We start from the raw sequence: 14548 nt of genomic DNA, 5'->3' as shown, positions 1-14548 counted from the left end.
ATTCTTTCTCCAGAATCCTCTTTAAATCCTGGAGAATATAGATATAACAAAAAAAACCTCTCAATAGTTATTATCTTGGCATTTTATTACGACATCAAACGGAAGATTATTGTCGGTGGTTTCGGTATAAGATTGTGGCAAGAGTAGTAAAGTGACAGCTGTTATATTTTCCACTGCAGAGCAACGAGTTCTCCACTCGTGAGATGTTCACTTCCTCACCTGATATGCAGGAGGTCGAGCGTTCGATCACGACCCTGACGCTTGCTGTATATTTGGAGTTTGCAGTGTCTCTCTTTCTCCCCGTGGTCGATTGGATATTTCTCTCCGGTTTTTCCCTCCACACATTTATAATCTACATAGTTTTAATGTAATGGGGCGTGCAGCCAATGGCTTGGAATGCCAAAGCCCCACCCCCATGGCGTGGCCGCGCCCTTTCCCCAGGTGAATGGACACCCGCCGATGTTTAACTATTATAAAGAGTTTGTGCATGTCGACTGTACATACATGCGTACCCAGACCTGTCAACCTATACGGTTTACCCCGTATTCTTGTGCAGGGAAATTGAGTTTTCAGGTCCATACGGCATCCAGCCGTTTCAATTCTGGCTTTGTAGGATGAACGTTGAGATTTATAAGGGCACGGGGCGACCAATAAGGTCTGAATTGGTCTGTAATAAGGTTGGCACTGATGAGGGGTTGACGGGTGTGCGTACATTATATATATATCACTCGCTATTATGAGACATGAATAACTAGTCGAATGCGTTTATGGGAAATATAAAGGGTTCTGGTTGGATTATAAAGGCGTGAGTTCCGGGGGGTGATTTTTTTTTATCTCAACTTGGTTCATTCGCTGAGGTTTTGAGGATTTTTCTCTCCATTACCCCCCCCCCCCCCGCAGAAGTCGTGGGTCCAATGTGTGGGGTTGTGTGGAGCGTTGGGTGGCTAAAATGCAGCAAGTTGGCACTGGGGGGGGGTTACAGCTGGTGCATCTACCGGGCATCTCAGTCAGCCACCCATGGCACCTGCCGGGTCTGTCCCGAGACCTCCCGGCGAGCCTTCGACACTTAACGTGGCCTCAAAGTGCACTTAGCCTGGCACAGGCCCCGTGGTAACGCCACCGTCACTTAGTGGCGAATGGCGGCTGTTGGTATTGGCCAAGGGGGCCCTTTCTGAGCCAAAGAATAACGGGCGACAGAGCCGTGACGTGTTTCTGTGTCGGCACCGAACGTTTGATGACAACGCTCTCCCCCGACAGGTGAAGCGACGGCCAATTTCAATGGCGGTGGTGGGTATGGCAACATCTGACTTGTGGGCGACCCACTCGTTTCACCCCGACTCTTACTCAAATGGCAACGGATGTTATTTTTTTTGTAACCCCGTATATACAACAATCTGGGCTGTAACTTTCAGTCGACTCTCGATCCACGCTAATGACGGGGAGGACTGCCGCGGATAATTCAAAGTCGCGGATATAGTTCAGAAAAAGAAGCATTTCTCCACGGGTCTCTATGCCAAAAACTAATGGTCGACCGATTGATGCGCGTGCTCAGTGATGACACTTTCCTGCTCCCGCGCAGAAGACTCGGCCCACGAATTGGATGACGGCAGAGCCACGCCAATCAACATCAATCAAACTCCACCTCACTGTTAAGATATTGCAACTACTGTACTGTAGAGGCGATCATGTGGATTTCAGATTAGCCGGATCACACATTTGTTCGGTTTAAGCACCATGTGGCTTGTAATAAACATTCCCAGGAGTAACAATGTATAATTGTTTTGAGATTACTCGCCTTTTGCCCGTCCAAGGACGGATTTATTGCAGTAAATCTGAAACTTGCAAACGAAAAGCAGACCGCGTCGTGGTATTCATTGCATTAATGCGTGTGCAGTTTGTAAGGCCGCGGTGACACAGACCTATTTCATTTAAAGGTTATAATCCCTAATTCATCATGACGTCCTTTTTAGTTCTATGTCTCAACAAGCTTTATGGAGATCGCGTGACGTGAGGGTTCTGCCTCTGTAGTGAGGGTTAAAAGTTGATGCTGAGGAGGGAGGAGGCGCCTCGCCCCCCCCATGTGGAGTGACGTCACCTGCTAATTGTTATTAATGGAGGGGGTTGTCCATTTGGAGGACGTCACATGGTCATGATTATTAATTAGGGGGGGGGCGGGCAGGTCGACGGAGTGACGTCACGAGCGTTAAGGACAGACATTCCTGGGTGATAGGAGGTATTCGTTTGGGCTCGAGGGGAAATCCACGAGTTATTAATTGACGTCATAATCTCAGGTGTCGTGCGGTGAATCCGCACATTGGATCAACTGCACGCGGACAATCGAGTGTCTCCCGTTCCTCTTGTTTAGTTGCTGCACCGCGTATTGGGTTTAGCGGAAGACGGTCTCACAGGGACAGTATTAATAAAATATGTCAAGGTAACAATGCTCAATTAAGTTGTCGTGCGTCTTGATTTCATGCCTTCCCCATCGGTCCAGGACTTCCTCAAAGGGGGTGGATCGCGCAACTTGATGCTGCTCTGTTGATACGACCATAGCCAGATGCGTTAATTATCGGGCTTGCCCAATGGTAGAATGCAGGGATTTTTTTGTCGGAAATTTGTAATCATTTTTCTTAACATGTTTGTACTTGTGTGTTTATCTGTTCATTCGGGGGTCCCCTTAGTGGCTGATCGGGCCCCCTATGCGTCGCATAACGCTGCCCCCCCCACCCCCCACAGTTGCTCCTCTGTGTCCCGGTGACTCTCAAATAAAGACAACGACCGATCCACAGCGTTTGTTGTGTCTCTGTTGCACCGCTGCCTGATAGGGGATGGTCACGTTTTCTCGACTCTTTGAGTTGGGGGGGGGGGGGCTCTAAACGAAACAAGTGGCCACATTCAGTTATTGTGAGCTGGTGGTCTGGACAAGGCTGAGAAGAGCCTCTTGTACAAGCAATGCTGTGCACACACCTATGAAATAAGTCTGTGTCACCTACGCACTTTCAAGGGCCCCGCGCTAAATGCTTAAGTGGTTGTGCTTTCGCTGCGTTGTCCCCGCCTGAAGACGGACGCTTGTGTTGTGCCCGAAACGTCGTGATTTAGTTTAGTTTTCATTTTTTATTTTATTTTTTAGCTACGTGACTTTACCGAAAAAAACAATGAGTATGCTTTCAAGCTATCAATTTCGGTTCAGTGATTCTGCACTTGCTCCATTACTATAGTACTATACTGCCTTCAATTATTTTTTTATGAACGGCTGGATGTTTAAAGTTAGCGATTTGTCGTTTTATCTGACGCTACTCGCGAACAGCACTCGCCCCCAACTCTGTTGAGGCTACACGGGGGATCTTTGTCTTTGGTGCAGTGGTGTAGCGGTTCGTGCTCTGCGCTACGAACCCGGCCATCCGGGTTCGATTCCCGCTCACGGCCAACACCACCGACCCTAGGTCGACTCGGCCTCAAGGTGCTCAATGGGCGGCCGGGCGTGGTGCTGTACCGGCCTTCATCATCCTCGCGGACACCACTCGTCCCCAGCAGTCTGTTGAGGATGTGCCGATGGATCTTTGTCTACGGTGCAGGGGTCAGCGCGCTGCGCTACGGACCCGGCGACCTTGAGTTTCGGTGGTGTGGATGGCGGCTTTGGCTAAAAAATGTTTCCCCTCTCCAGGAATATCTTCAGGTGTCTCTGCTCGCAGTGGAATAATGCCGAAGAGATGGCGGGGGGGGGGGGGGGTCCTGAGTCTCCCCTAGGTTGACTCAGACTCAAATAATTTCCCCGGTGCGGTGATCCTCGATGCTGGTTTACAGGCAGCCACCATTGCCCGGTGGAGCGGAGTTATGGATGCCCAACGCGCGCTTATGATGGATGGGACTGAGACCGTGAGAGGGAACACGCCGATGATGGAGCCGCAGCACATCAGAGGCGCCATTGGCAAGAGAACCAGTCCGCGGAAGTAGCTTTGGGGCCGTCCATAAATGACGTCACGCACCTCGGGGGGGAGGGGGGGTCAGACATTTGTGACGAGGAGGGGGGGGGGGTGAGAAATGTGACGTCACATCAAAATGCGCAACTTTAAATATAGACAACACGTTCTACTTAATTCGACTTTTTATTAAATGTTTTTTCCAACAACATCAGAGTGCAGCGCCACATTAAATACGCACTACAATGACAATAGTTTAAAGCGATTTGAAGCATGTGGGGGGGGTCAAAAATTGTCCACAATCGCGTGACGTCATTTATGGACGGCCCCTTTCACAGAACTGCAGAGAGACGGTGGGGGGAAGGAATCCCAAAGTGCAGCAGTGGGAGGGAAGAAGCAGAAATAGTGTTTCTGATCTGCAGAGTGGCTGGGTGAGTGAGTGGGTGAGTAGGTGATTGAATGGATGAGTAGGTGAATTTGTGAGTGTGTTGTGACCTGCAGTTTGGTGGTTGAACACAGTATGGATAGTTTAGAACGGGAGTATAATGGGTGAGTTTGTGGTTCAGTTTGTGAGTGGGTCAGTGTATGGGTGGGTGAGTCGTTGAGTGGGTAAGTTGAGTGGATGAGTTGAGTGGGTGAGTTGAGTGGGTGAGTTGAGTGGGTGAGTTGAGTGGGTGAGTTGAGGGGGTGAGTTGAGGAGGTGAGTTGAGTGGGTGGGTGGGTGGGTGAGTCGGTCCGCGTGTGAGTTGGTGAGTGGGTGAGTGACTGGGTGGGTGTCTGGGCGAGTGTCTGGGTGAGTGACTGGGTGGGTGAGTGGGGTGAGTGGGGCGAATGTCTGGGTGAGTGACTGAGTGAATGGCTGGGTGAGTGACTGGGTGAGTGACTGAGTGAGTGGCTGGGTGAGTGGATGAGTGACTGGGTGGGTGTCTGGGCGAGTGTCTGGGTGAGTGACTGAGTGAGTGTGTGAGTGACTGAGTGGCTGGGTGAGTGACTGGGTGGGTGTCTGGGCGAGTGTCTGGGTGAGTGACTGGGTGAGTGTCTGAGCGAGTGTCTGGGTGGGTGAGTGACTGGCTAAGTGACTGGGTGGGTGACTGGGTGGGTGTCTGGGCGAGTGTCTGGGTGAGTGACTGGGTGAGTGACTGGGTGGGTGTCTGGGTGAGTGTCTGGGTGAGTGACTGAGTGGGTGAGTGACTGGGTGGGTGAGTGGCTGAGTGAGTGACTGGGTGAGTGTCTGGGTGATTGAGTGTCTGGGTGAGTGGCTATGAGTGACTGAGTGGGTGAGCGAGTGGGTGGGTGAGTGACTGAGTGGATACGATTCCATCAGTAGTCGGGTAGTTTGACCCCTCGACACGAGAAGAGTGAGTGAGTGTGTATTTCGCCACACGGGTGAAGCACGCGTCTCGTTCGCCGGCGTGACGCGAGCGGGTGACCAAAGCGAAGTGAATCTGCGGCTGTGAGCGAGAGGGCCGCTCCGGGCTACCCCCCCACCCACCACGCGGGCCATACCATCGCTGGGGGTTCAGTGCGGGGGGGAGGGGCGCTGCGTGACGTCACGGGCGTGTGCGTCTGCCCTGGCTCGTGGTGGCCGCGATCGTGAGTCGCAGTGTCGGCGTCTCTGTGAGTGCTAGTCTCAGAGACTCCCTGCCTCTGTGAGTGTGAGTCTCAGTCTCTGTGTGTCTCTGTGTGTGTGAGTCTCAGTCGCTGTGAGTCTCTGTGTGTGTGTGAGTCTCAGAGACTCTCTGCCTCTGTGTGTGAGTCTCAGTCTCTGTGTGTGTGAGCCTCTGTGTGTGTGAGTCTCAGTCTCAGTGAGTCTCTGTGAGTGTGAGTCTCAGATACTCCCTGCCTCTCTGAGTGTGAGTCTCAGTCTCTGAGCCTCTGTGTGTGCGTGAGTCTCAGTCTCTGTGAGCTTCTGTGTGTGCGTGAGTCTCTGTGTGTGTGAGTCTAAATCTCTGTGAGTCTCTGTGTGTGTGTGAGTCTCAGAGACTCCCTGCCTCTGTGTGTGTGTGAGTCTCAGTCTCTGTGAGTCTCTGTGTGTGCGTAAGTCTCTGTGTGTGTGAGTCTCAGTCTCTGTGAGTCTCTGTGTGTGCGTGAGTCTCAGTCTCTGTGAGTCTCTGTGTGTGTGTGAGTCTCAGAGAATCCCTGCCTCTGTGTGTGCGTGAGTCTCAGTCTCAGTGAGTCTGTGTGTGTGCGTGAGTCTCTGTGTGTGTGTGATTCTCAGTCTCTGTGAGTCTCTGTGTGTGTTAAACTTCTTGTCTGCTTGCGTGTCTCATTATGTCTCTGCAAGTGAGTCTCCATGGAGAGCGGTAGTCGTGTAAGCGGTAGGAGCGCGCCTCGCCACTAACTCAGCCACCCGAGTTCGATTCCCACTGTCTGTCACTGACTGTACGGCACCCACGTGGAGTACTGTACACGCATGGGGGACTGTACACGTGGATACTGTACACGCATGGGGTACTGTATTGTACACACGTGGAATACTGTACACGTGGATACTGTACTGTACACACGTGTAGAGACTCCGCCGTGGCGCAGTGGTCAGCAAGCAGCGATGGACTTGCTGGCTCGAGTTTTATCTCCAGGCGCGGCAACTGAAACAATGGGGGGGGGGGGGGGCTAAAGGCTCCCAATTCCTCCCTCCTGCGTCCAGCCAGTAGCGTGAATGGGGTTTGTGGGGGTAAAGTTAGGGTACACCCCGCCTCTGCCAAGACGTCTTGGCTCAGTGTGGAAGAGTAGGCCTAAGGCCACTCTAATCGAAGGAGGGTCCTCTGAAGAGAATCCAGAGCGCCGTCTTGTGGCGGAGGCCGCTTCCAACAGCAGTGGCGCGAGCACGCACTTGCAGGGACTGTGCCTCTATCGCACCAACATCGCACTGTGTGGTTGTGTGTCTTGGTCTCTGTGTGTCTTGGTCTCTGTGTGTCTTGGTCTCTGTGTGTCTTGGTCTCTGTGTGTCTTGGTCTCTGTGTGTCTTGGTCTCTGTGTGTCTTTGTCTCTGTGTGTCTTTGTCTCTGTGTGTCTTGGTCTCTGTGTGTCTTGGTCTCTGTGTGTCTTGGTCTCTGTGTGTCTGTGTGTCTTGGTCTCTGTGTGTCTGTGTGTCTTGGTCTCTGTGTGTCTGTGTGTCTTGGTCTCTGTGTGTCTGTGTGTCTTGGTCTCTGTGTGTCTGTGTGTCTTGGTCTCTGTGTGTCTGTGTGTCTTGGTCACTGTGTGTCTGTGTGTCTTGGTCTCTGTGTGTCTGTGTGTCTTGGTCTCTGTGTGTCTGTGTGTCTTGGTCTCTGTGTTTCTGTGTGTCTTGGTCTCTGTGTGTCTGTGTGTCTTGGTCTCTGTGTGTCTGTGTGTCTGTGTGTCTTGGTCTCTGTGTGTCTGTGTGTCTTGGTCTCTGTGTGTCTGTGTGTCTTGGTCTCTGTGTGTCTGTGTGTCTTGGTCTCTGTGTGTCTGTGTGTCTTGGTCTCTGTGTGTCTGTGTGTCTTGGTCTCTGTGTGTCTGTGTGTCTTGGTCTCTGTGTGTCTGTGTGTCTTGGTCTCTGTGTGTCTGTGTGTCTTGGTCTCTGTGTGTCTGTGTGTCTTGGTCTCTGTGTGTCTGTGTGTCTTGGTCTCTGTGTGTCTGTGTGTCTTGGTCTCTGTGTGTCTGTGTGTCTTGGTCTCTGTGTGTCTGTGTGTCTTGGTCTCTGTGTGTCTTGGTCTCTGTGTGTCTGTGTGTCTTGGTCTCTGTGTGTCTTGGTCTCTGTGTGTCTTGGTCTCTGTGTGTCTTGGTCTCTGTGTGTCTTGGTCTCTGTGTGTCTTGGTCTCTGTGTGTCTGTGTGTCTTGGTCTCTGTGTGTCTGTGTGTCTTGGTCTCTGTGTGTCTGTGTGTCTTGGTCTCTGTGTGTCTGTGTGTCTTGGTCTCTGTGTGTCCGTGTGTCTTGGTCTCTGTGTGTCCGTGTGTCTTGGTCTCTGTGTGTCCGTGTGTCTTGGTCTCTGTGTGTCTGTGTGTCTTGGTCTCTGTGTGTCTGTGTGTCTTGGTCTCTGTGTGTCTGTGTGTCTTGGTCTCTGTGTGTCTGTGTGTCTTGGTCTCTGTGTGTCTGTGTGTCTTGGTCTCTGTGTGTCTTGGTCTCTGTGTGTCTGTGTGTCTTGGTCTCTGTGTGTCTGTGTGTCTTGGTCTCTGTGTGTCTGTGTGTCTTGGTCTCTGTGTGTCTGTGTGTCTTGGTCTCTGTGTGTCCGTGTGTCTTGGTCTCTGTGTGTCTTGGTCTCTGTGTGTCTGTGTGTCTGTGTGTCTTGGTCTCTGTGTGTCTGTGTGTCTTGGTCTCTGTGTGTCTGTGTGTCTTGGTCTCTGTGTGTCTGTGTGTCTTGGTCTCTGTGTGTCTGTGTGTCTTGGTCTCTGTGTGTCTGTGTGTCTTGGTCTCTGTGTGTCTTGGTCTCTGTGTGTCTTGGTCTCTGTGTGTCTGTGTGTCTTGGTCTCTGTGTGTCTGTGTGTCTTGGTCTTTGTGTGTCTGTGTGTCTGTGTGTCTTGGTCTCTGTGTGTCTCTGTGTGTCTCTGTGGGTCTCTGTGGGTCTCTGTGGGTCTCTGTGGGTCTCTGTGGGTCTCTGTGTGTCTGGGTCTCTGTGTGTCAGGATCTCTGTGTGTCAGGGTCTCTGTGTGGGTCTCTGTGTGTGTCTCTGTGTGTCTGGGTCTCTGTGTGGGTCTCTGTGTGTCTGTGTCTCTGTGTGTCTGGGTTTCTGTGTGGGTCGCTGTGTGTCTGTGTCTCTGTGTGTCTCTGTGTGTCTGTGTGTCTCTGTGTGTCTGTGTGTCTGTGTGTCTGTGTCTCTGTGTCTTGGTCTCTGTGTGTCTGTGTCTCTGTGTGTCTGTGTCTCTGTGTGTCTGGGTCTCTGTGTGTCTGGGTCTCTGTGTGGGTCTCTGTGTGTGTCTCTGTGTGTCTGGGTCTCTGTGTCTGTGTGCCTGGGTCTCTGTGTGTCTGTGTCTCTGTGTGTCTGTGTCTCCGTGTGTCTGGGTCTCTGTGTGTCTGGGTCTCTGTGTGTCTGGGTCTCTGTGTGTCTGGGTCTCTGTGTGTCTGGGTCTCTGTGTGTCTGGGTCTCTGTGTGTCTGGGTCTCTGTGTGTCTGGGTCTCTGTGTGTCTGGGTCTCTGTGTGTCTGGGTCTCTGTGTCTCTGTGTGTCTGTGTATCTGTGTGTCTGTGTCTCTGTATTTGGGTCTCTGTGTGTCTCTGTGTCTGGGTCTCTGTGTGTCTGGGTCTCTGTGTGTCTGGGTCTCTGTGTGTCTGGGTCTCTGTGTGTCTGTGTCTCTGTGTGTCTGTGTCTCTGTGTGCCTGGGTCTCTGTGTGCCTGGGTCTCTGTGTGCCTGTGTCTCTGTGTGTCTGGGTCTCTGTGTGTCTGGGTCTCTGTGTGTCTGTGTGTCTTGGTCTCTGTGTGTCTGTGTGTCTTGGTCTCTGTGTGTCTGTGTGTCTGTGTGTCTTGGTCTCTGTGTGTCTGTGTGTCTTGGTCTCTGTGTGTCTGTGTGTCTTGGTCTCTGTGTGTCTGTGTGTCTTGGTCTCTGTGTGTCTGTGTGTCTTGGTCTCTGTGTGTCTGTGTGTCTTGGTCTCTGTGTGTCTGTGTGTCTTGGTCTCTGTGTGTCTGTGTGTCTTGGTCTCTGTGTGTCTGTGTGTCTTGGTCTCTGTGTGTCTGTGTGTCTTGGTCTCTGTGTGTCTTGGTCTCTGTGTGTCTGTGTGTCTTGGTCTCTGTGTGTCTGGGTCTCTGTGTGTCCGTGTGTCTTGGTCTTTGTGTGTCTTGGTCTCTGTGTGTCTGTGTGTCTTGGTCTATGTGTGTCTGTGTGTCTTGGTCTCTGTGTGTCTGTGTGTCTTGGTCTCTGTGTGTCTGTGTGTCTTGGTCTCTGTGTGTCTGTGTGTCTTGGTCTCTGTGTGTCTTGGTCTCTGTGTGTCTGTGTGTCTTGGTCTCTGTGTGTCTGTGTGTCTTGGTCTCTGTGTGTCTGTGTGTCTTGGTCTCTGTGTGTCTGTGTGTCTTGGTCTCTGTGTGTCCGTGTGTCTTGGTCTCTGTGTGTCCGTGTGTCTTGGTCTCTGTGTGTCTGTGTGTCTTGGTCTCTGTGTGTCTGTGTGTCTTGGTCTCTGTGTGTCTGTGTGTCTTGGTCTCTGTGTGTCTGTGTGTCTTGGTCTCTGTGTGTCTGTGTGTCTTGGTCTCTGTGTGTCTGTGTGTCTTGGTCTCTGTGTGTCTGTGTGTCTTGGTCTCTGTGTGTCTGTGTGTCTTGGTCTCTGTGTGTCTTGGTCTCTGTGTGTCTGTGTGTCTTGGTCTCTGTGTGTCTCTGTGTCTGGGTCTCTGTGTGTCTGGGTCTCTGTGTGTCTGGGTCTCTGTGTGTCTGGGTCTCTGTGTGTCTGTGTCTCTGTGTGTCTGTGTCTCTGTGTGCCTGGGTCTCTGTGTGCCTGGGTCTCTGTGTGCCTGTGTCTCTGTGTGTCTGGGTCTCTGTGTGTCTGGGTCTCTGTGTGTCTGTGTGTCTTGGTCTCTGTGTGTCTGTGTGTCTTGGTCTCTGTGTGTCTGTGTGTCTGTGTGTCTTGGTCTCTGTGTGTCTGTGTGTCTTGGTCTCTGTGTGTCTGTGTGTCTTGGTCTCTGTGTGTCTGTGTGTCTTGGTCTCTGTGTGTCTGTGTGTCTTGGTCTCTGTGTGTCTTGGTCTCTGTGTGTCTGTGTGTCTTGGTCTCTGTGTGTCTTGGTCTCTGTGTGTCTTGGTCTCTGTGTGTCTGTGTGTCTTGGTCTCTGTGTGTCTGTGTGTCTTGGTCTCTGTGTGTCTGTGTGTCTTGGTCTCTGTGTGTCTGTGTGTCTTGGTCTCTGTGTGTCCGTGTGTCTTGGTCTTTGTGTGTCTGTGTGTCTTGGTCTCTGTGTGTCTTGGTCTCTGTGTGTCTGTGTGTCTTGGTCTCTGTGTCTGGGTCTCTGTGTGTCTGGGTCTCTGTGTGTCTGGGTCTCTGTGTGTCTGGGTCTCTGTGTGTCTGTGTCTCTGTGTGTCTGTGTCTCTGTGTGCCTGGGTCTCTGTGTGCCTGGGTCTCTGTGTGCCTGTGTCTCTGTGTGTCTGGGTCTCTGTGTGTCTGGGTCTCTGTGTGTCTGTGTGTCTTGGTCTCTGTGTGTCTGTGTGTCTTGGTCTCTGTGTGTCTGTGTGTCTGTGTGTCTTGGTCTCTGTGTGTCTGTGTGTCTTGGTCTCTGTGTGTCTGTGTGTCTTGGTCTCTGTGTGTCTGTGTGTCTTGGTCTCTGTGTGTCTGTGTGTCTTGGTCTCTGTGTGTCTGTGTGTCTTGGTCTCTGTGTGTCTGTGTGTCTTGGTCTCTGTGTGTCTGTGTGTCTTGGTCTCTGTGTGTCTTGGTCTCTGTGTGTCTGTGTGTCTTGGTCTCTGTGTGTCTGTGTGTCTTGGTCTCTGTGTGTCTGTGTGTCTTGGTCTCTGTGTGTCTGTGTGTCTTGGTCTCTGTGTGTCCGTGTGTCTTGGTCTTTGTGTGTCTGTGTGTCTTGGTCTCTGTGTGTCTGTGTGTCTTGGTCTATGTGTGTCTGTGTGTCTTGGTCTCTGTGTGTCTGTGTGTCTTGGTCTCTGTGTGTCTGTGTGTCTTGGTCTCTGTGTGTCTGTGTGTCTTGGTCTCTGTGTGTCTTGGTCTCTGTGTGTCTGTGTGTCTTGGTCTCTGTGTGTCTGTGTGTCTTGGTCTCTGTGTGTCTGTGTGTCTTGGTCTCTGTGTGTCTGTGTGTCTTGGTCTCTGTGTGTCCGTGTGTCTTGGTCTCTGTGTGTCCGTGTGTCTTGGTCTCTGTGTGTCTGTGTGTCTTGGTCTCTGTGTGTCTGTGTGTCTTGGTCTCTGTGTGTCTGTGTGTCTTGGTCTCTGTGTGTCTGTGTGTCTTGGTCTCTGTGTGTCTGTGTGTCTTGGTCTCTGTGTGTCTGTGTGTCTTGGTCTCTGTGTGTCTGTGTGTCTTGGTCTCTGTGTGTCTGTGTGTCTTGGTCTCTGTGTGTCTTGGTCTCTGTGTGTCTGTGTGTCTTGGTCTCTGTGTGTCTGTGTGTCTTGGTCTTTGTGTGTCTGTGTGTCTGTGTGTCTTGGTCTCTGTGTGTCTCTGTGTGTCTCTGTGTGTCTCTGTGGGTCTCTGTGGGTCTCTGTGGGTCTCTGTGGGTCTCTGTGTGTCTGGGTCTCTGTGTGTCAGGGTCTCTGTGTGTCAGGGTCTCTGTGTGGGTCTCTGTGTGTGTCTCTGTGTGTCTGGGTCTCTGTGTGGGTCTCTGTGTGTCTGTGTCTCTGTGTGTCTGGGTTTCTGTGTGGGTCGCTGTGTGTCTGTGTCTCTGTGTGTCTCTGTGTGTCTGTGTGTCTGTGTCTCTGTGTCTCTGTGTCTCTGTGTCTTGGTCTCTGTGTGTCTGTGTCTCTGTGTGTCTGTGTCTCTGTGTGTCTGGGTCTCTGTGTGGGTCTCTGTGTGTGTATCTGTGTGTCTGGGTCTCTGTGTCTGTGTGCCTGGGTCTCTGTGTGTCTGTGTCTCTGTGTGTCTGGGTCTCTGTGTGTCTGGGTCTCTGTGTGTCTGGGTCTCTGTGTGTCTGGGTCTTTGTGTGTCTGGGTCTCTGTGTGTCTGGGTCTCTGTGTGTCTGGGTCTCTGTGTGTCTGGGTCTCTGTGTCTCTGTGTGTCTGTGTCTCTGTGTCTCTGTATTTGGGTCTCTGTGTGTCTCTGTGTCTGGGTCTCTGTGTGTCTGGGTCTCTGTGTGTCTGGGTCTCTGTGTGTCTGTGTCTCTGTGTGTCTGTGTCTCTGTGTGCCTGGGTCTCTGTGTGCCTGGGTCTCTGTGTGCCTGTGTCTCTGTGTTTCTGGGTCTCTGTGTGTCTGGGTCTCTGTGTGTCTGGGTCTCTTTGTGTCTGGGTCTCTGTGTGTCTGTGTCTCTGTGTATTTGGGTCTCTGTGTGTCTCTGTGTCTGGGTCTCTGTGTGTCTGGGTTTCTGTGTGGGTCTCTGTGTGTCTGTGTCTCTGTGTGTTTGGGTTTCTGTGTGGGTCTCTGTGTGCCTCTGTGTGTCTGTGTGTCTGGGTCTATGTGTGTCTTGGTCTCTGTGTGCCTGGTTCTCTGTGTGTCTGTGTGTCTGTGTCTCTGTGTCTCTGTGTCTCTGTGTCTCTGTGTGTCTGTGTCTCTTTCTCTGTGTGTCTGGGTCTCTGTGTGGGTCTCTGTGTGTCTGTGTCTCTGTGTGTCTGTGTCTCTGTGTGTCTGGGTCTCTGTGTGTCTGGGTCTCTGTGGGTCTGGGTCTCTGTGGGTCTGGGTCTCTGTGGGTCTGGGTCTCTGTGGGTCTGGGTCTCTGTGGGTCTGGGTCCCTGTGGGTCTGTGTGTGTCTGGGTCTCTGTGTGTCTGGGTCTCTGTGTGTCTGTGTGTCTGGGTCTCTGTGTGTCTGGGTCTCTATGTGTCTGGGTCTCTATGTGTCTGGGTCTCTGTGTGTCTGGGTCTCTGTGTGTCAAGGTCTCTGTGTGTCTGGGTCTCTGTGTCTCGGTCTCTGTGTCTGTTTGGGTCTCTGTGTGTCTGGGTCTCTGTGTGGGTCTCTGTGTGGGTCTTTGCGTGTCTGGGTCTCTGCGTGTGGGTCTCTGTGTGTGAGTCTTTGTGTGTCTGTGTGTTTGTGTTTCTATGTGTCTGTGTCTCTGTGTGTCTGGGTCTCTGTGTCTCTGTGTGTCTGGGTCTCTGTGTCTGCGTGTCTGTGTGTCTGTGTGTCTGGGTCTCTGTGTGTCTGGGTCTCTGTGTGTCTGGGTCTCTGTGTGTCTGGGTCTCTGTGTGTCTGGGTCTCTGTGTGTCTGGGTCTCTGTGTGTCTGGGTCTCTGTGTGTCTGGGTCTCTGTGTGTCTGGGTCTCTGTGTGTCTGGGTCTCTGTGTGTCTGGGTCTATGTGTGTGAGTCTTTGTGTGTCTGTGTGTTTGTGTTTCTATGTGTCTGTGTCTCTGTGTGTCTGGGTCTCTGTGTCTCTGTGTGTCTGGGTCTCTGTGTCTGCGTGTCTGTGTGTCTGCGTGTCTGTGTGTCTGGGTCTCTGTGTGTCTGGGTCTCTGTGTGTCTGGGTCTCTGTGTGTCTGGGTCTCTGTGTGTCTGGGTCTCTGTGTGTCTGGGTCTCTGTGTGTCTGGGTCTCTGTGTGTCTGGGTCTCTGTGTGTCTGGGTCTCTGTGTGTCTGGGTCTCTGTGTGTCTGGGTCTCTGTGTGTCTGGGTCTCTGTGTGTCTGGGTCTCTGTGTGTCTGGGTCTCTGTGTGTCTGGGTCTCTGTGTGTCTGGGTCTCTGTGTGTCTGGGTCTCTGTGTGTCTGGGTCTCTGTGTGTCTGGGTCTCTGTGTGTCTGGGTCTCTGTGTGTCTGGGTCTCTGTGTGTCTGGGTCTCTGTGTGTCTGGGTCTCTGTGTGTCTGGGTCTCTGTGTGTCTGGGTCTCTGTGTGTCTGGGTCTCTGTGTGTCTGGGTCTCTGTGGGTCTGGGTCTCTGTGGGTCTGGGTCTCTGTGGGTCTGGGTCTCTGTGGGTCTGGGTCTCTGTGTGTCTGGGTCTCTTTGTGTCTGGGTCTCTGTGTGTCTGGGTCTCTGTGTGTCTGGGTCTCTGTGTGTCTGTGTGTCTGGGTCTGCGTGTCTGGGTCTCTGTGTCTCTGTGTGTCTGGGTCTCTGTGTGTCTGTGTCTCTGTGTGTTTGGGTTTCTGTGTGGGTCTCTGTGTGTCTGTGTCTCTGTGTGTTTGGGTTTCTGTG

This window comes from Lampetra fluviatilis, chromosome 65, assembly GCF_964198595.1.
Source record: "Lampetra fluviatilis chromosome 65, kcLamFluv1.1, whole genome shotgun sequence".
NCBI classification, from domain to species: domain Eukaryota; kingdom Metazoa; phylum Chordata; class Hyperoartia; order Petromyzontiformes; family Petromyzontidae; genus Lampetra; species Lampetra fluviatilis.
Note: the sequence above shows the minus strand (reverse complement) of the source record.